The sequence below is a fragment of the Morone saxatilis genome, unplaced genomic scaffold (genome assembly GCF_004916995.1).
Source record: "Morone saxatilis isolate NCDOM2014 unplaced genomic scaffold, NCSU_SB_2.0 Contig9, whole genome shotgun sequence".
Lineage (NCBI taxonomy): Eukaryota > Metazoa > Chordata > Actinopteri > Moronidae > Morone > Morone saxatilis.
In genome coordinates this window covers 10003203-10008165 of record NW_023340268.1, presented here as the reverse complement: position 1 = coordinate 10008165, position 4963 = coordinate 10003203, and positions in this window count along the sequence as shown.

Below are 4963 nucleotides of genomic sequence, written 5' to 3'. Positions count from 1 at the left end.
AGCAAAGCCGCGTCTGTGATGACAAGCAGGATACATATGTCTTCTCAGAAACCTGCTCCTCTTAGGCAACTGTGACCACACACACACACACACACAACACACAACACGACCACACACATCACAACACAACACACTGGTAAGAGAACAGGTCCAGCATCACCACACACACACACAGGTAAAAATAAGGACGCACTCAACACAAAACAACACCTCCAGCTCACTCCCAGTATTGAATCTCAACATCAACACGAGGCAAATACAGTTCCAATCCACCTGGTCGTTTGATGGCTCACACACTCACACATGACAATGCATTGATTTTTATTTTTCCCCTCCCCTCCCTCCTAGCTCTGCTGGGTGTGTAGACGGAGCGGTGTGGAGAAATCCATTAAGCCGACACTTCTCGTTTCCACTGACTGACAGGCCTTGACGGGCTCGGGCTTTTGGCCCACCCGCTTGACTGGCAGCTCGACAGTTAAACAAGCCCTCCAGTTGCTATAATAGTTTAAAACACTTTCAATTACCCGAGTCAAACAAATCCTGCAGACGAGCGCTCGGGTGCTTCTCTACAAGCAATCCCACACCCCAGCGGGTCCTTCTCCGCCTATCGTTTGGTTTATCTGGAGATCCCCCACGCTACGATGAAGGGGAAGAGTTTTTCTGGACAAAGCAAGCATGAAGTCAGCGAGGGAAATTGGAGGGTACAAACTGCAGGGTACTGGGATGAGGGAGATGATTTTAAGGTTTCCTCTGAATGTTTCAGAACTCTACTGTCTGTTTGTATGGATGTGTTACTGCATCTTCCTCCCACTCAGACTACTGAGGCCCTCTATGTGTTTGTGACTGCAAGATTTATAACAAAACTCATTAAACATTAAGTAAATCAGTTTTGACCAACCTCCCGACTTCTACTGTGAAAAGCACACAATAACCGGGGGTGAGCAATTTCCACAAATCAATGAAATCTCCCAGTAATAAGCCAGACTCATAAATCACTTGTTAACAAGCACTTCACAGCACTTTCAGTTGACTCGCAGGTTTAAACACTTCTTGCATACTGTGAGACCTTAATTGCCAGTAAAAACATGAAAAAAGCAAATGGCAGATCTTTTTTGCAGAAGATTACATTAAATCAAGCAGATACGTTTAAAAAAAAAAACATAGTATAACCTTTGATTGTTTGATGAATCAGACATGTCAACCCGAAGACCTCTTATCATTATGGGTTACTCTTTTAAACCACCATTAACAACAATGCATTCGTATGAGTTATTCTAATCACTTTTGTCACTGTATTACCACAGCATAATGTATTATTTCTTTGTCTTGAGTTGTGAATTTGCTCTGCTGCATAACCGAATAAATTACAGGCAGTCTCAGAGAACAGAGAATACACTGAGGAAAACATTTTTTTGGAAATATGATGATATGATTGTATTTCTATTTTTCACTCAAAAAATATTTTGAAGTTTTAATATAAACAGTTAATTGACAAGACAGTTCAGTTCAATCTACAAGCATTCAAAGACAGAATTAAGAAATATTATAGTACCACTACATGCACCCCCTCTACACCTGAATAATTAGAAAAAGGAAGAAGCATAATCTAACAAGTTAATGTAATATCCAAACATACAGTTTTATACTGTAGACTATAACTATATTATGTCATCTCGTAAAGACACCTGATGTCTAATTTAGGATGACTGTAAATTCTGTAATTCTGTAAAACTGTAATAAGAGAATGGTGCACACCACTAGCGATCAACAACCTTCAACCAAATCCTTATTCCTAAAAGAAGAGAATAAGGAAAACATGCCAAAGCCTCTGAATAATTTAGTTGTATATTTTTTACCACTAATTCAAAATTCAAATTATGCATAAACTGTATTTTGTGTTCTTATTGGTTCCCTTCCTGCCATTTGATATGGCCTGAGAGCCTTGGCAGCACACCTTTTCTGGAGGTTCGTTTGTTTATGCATAATTATCTGGCATCACCAGCAGCACCTAGGGCTCTCGCTGCAGTAATAATCTCTCTGTTGCCCCAGAAACACAAGACACACACCAGCAAAACAGTGAAGTCATTCCCTCTTTGTCCTTGAGAGTCGTGGAGTCGAGAGGGTGTGAGGTGTGTGGAGCAGGATAGGAGAAAAATACATTGTGAGCTAATGAGACCATTTTCCTACTATTTTGTTAGTAGGTGCTGATCCATACATTTAAGTGTCTGACTGCCTTAAAGTGGACCTATAGCAGAGGGTCTAAGGAATTGTTCACACATCATAAAAGGGTTTATTAAAAGAGGGACTGTATGCTTTCAACTGGGTATTTTGGTGTTGTCATGTGTCCGTATGTGTGAGCCAGTTAGAAAGAGCCAAGAAAGGAAAATACCCCATATCAAACGATACGACTAGAACGACGACTACAGCTAAACTCTAACATACAGATAAACAATATGTATCACCGAGCTTTATCCATCCCAGGCCCATTCACACAGCTGGTAGGTAGTTCAGATTGTATTATGGTCACACCACCTCCATAAGTTCTTGAATAACTTTTTATTTTGGGTTGTATCCCTATGGTAAAGTAAGAAGCAACACAATCAAAGCATCACCAGAAGTCCATATTATTTCTGTAGAGCAGAACAACCAAGAAAAAACTGTCAGTGCTTTTGCTTTTTGATGTTGTCAACAATAAAGCATTTGGATTTGCAACTGCCTCTGTTCTCTTTCTATGTTTTGCCTGTTGTTCATTTTGGTCTGTGGACAGCAGCTCTGCCAGGCAAGTGCAAAATGGACAAAAAAGTAAATACACTCATTTAGCAGTCATTTTTCTTCCTAATTCTCCTACATTGTTTTTTAAAGACTACAGGAATAAACATGTTCAAAGCATTGACTGAAGAATGGTTCCATTCACAGTTGGTGTAGACGGTAAGCTACAAAGTAATACTATTGATTTTTTCCTGTTTATTTTGTTTTAATGCTACCTAATTAGTGCTTCCCAGCTAGCTGTGTCTTCCTGCTGAAATGACACAACATTATGACAGGCAGTACTGAGCAGCAACTACACATGACTTATGTGTTCAAAACAGTGTAGCTGTGGGAGACTATCCTCACACATGCCAGACCATAAATGTCACTCTGCTCAGTGTGGTCTGGGAAAACTCAACAGGCATTTACTTGCATTAGGAGTGTTAATGGTGGAAACCAAAAGTACATTGTAGATGATTGGATCAGCTTCTGACCAACTAAAAATTATTAATATGCATTCTTCTTCTTTGTCCATCGGACTGGACGAAATACGCCAGTCACTGGACTGCACTGGAGTTTTATTACAGGTTTTCAAACTGGAAAAACATGGACAGTAACAAAATCACTCATGAACAATGTCCAAATCATTAAATCAAGCATTAGTAATCACCAAGTACAAATTGTAACTGCTGTACAGCACACTAGGATTTTATAAATACTGAGGTCATGGGTCCTAACCCCCCCAAGTGGGTTTCAGGGACATAGAATGGCAACACCAACATGCACAACTCGCCATCCGGCTACTCACAAAGTAAGAGTGCATACAATTCAGTTCTGCTGGTGAGATGATGCCGAACCTCTGTCGTCGTCTGTTGTCGTCTGTTGTCTGCGGCTTCTCTGTCGCCTGCGCTGTGCTCGTCGTCAACAAAGGTGGTGTCCATTATGTCCAGAAACCCACTTTTAGTGGGTTAGACCCATGACCTCGATATTATAAACCTAGTGTGCGTACACAGTACAATTGTACTGTGATTATAGAGATATATGTTTCACATTGTTCGCCCTGAGCGCAGCTGCAGCTAATTGCCACAATCCTGCCTGATTGCTGCCCAACTACCGACCTATGCTGTATAGTGAAAGTGTTGCCATAGGAGATATGAAAGCATTAAAACATGCATTAGATGAATTAGATGTATACACTTAAAGTAACAATCAACAATTCAACAACAGCAATCAACAATCCAACATTGGCTATCACCCTTCAGTCGTAGCTAATGCAGACTGTAACAAACACTATTCGGTCAATAGTACTAAACATTTTTAAAAATACTTGATCATTTCCATGAAAGAACACAACACAGTGGAACCTTATCACCAAATAAAGCAATTCAGCCTTTTTTTTCACAAACATGCATAAATCAATGAATATTATCTATATTAACAATAATTCTAATGAGTTCACCAAAACACACACACTCAAGAACGGTAGCAGTAAACACAATGAGTCAGCTACAATAGCTTGCTTTAGTAATAATAGAAAATGTGAAAATGCTCACATAAAAAAATAAAAATAAATCTCTTAGGACTACATGAATGTGGTGTGTCGCCAATAATCAAAGTCTGTTAAGTACGAGTGTTATTGTCTTTTTAAAAATCAAAGTCAATAAAAAAGAAGTTAAAGAAACGTCTAAAAAACTAATACAAAGCTTTAACTCCCAGGTAAATTATTGAATGGTGTTGGTTTGTTCTAAAAAAATAAAATAAAAATAACACTCTAGATTATTGTATATTAAAAATGAGTTGAGAGACAAGTGTGGAAATTTTCACATTAAGCGCCCACTACCCATCGTTGTGCCTTTCCTCAATAAGAGTTGTATGATCAATTAGAAAAACAAGTCGAGCGAACGGTGAAAGAACTATGGACAAATTCTCTCCTCTACTCTTTCTCTCTCTCTCTCTCTCTCCCTCTCTCTCTCTCTCTCTCTCTCCTTTCTTCTCCTCTCTCTCTCTCTTCTCTCCTCTCTTCTCCTCTCTCCTCTCCCTCTCTCCCCTCTTATCCAGGCTTCCATATCCAGGTCAATACAACAGCGCCACAGCAAACACCAGGACACACCAGTAAAGTGACTCTACAGTCCCCCATCCCCACCCCCTCGACACTATTCGCCCTTAACAAACAAACATTATTTCATCCCTGATGGGGAGACTGCCGGCATTCAAT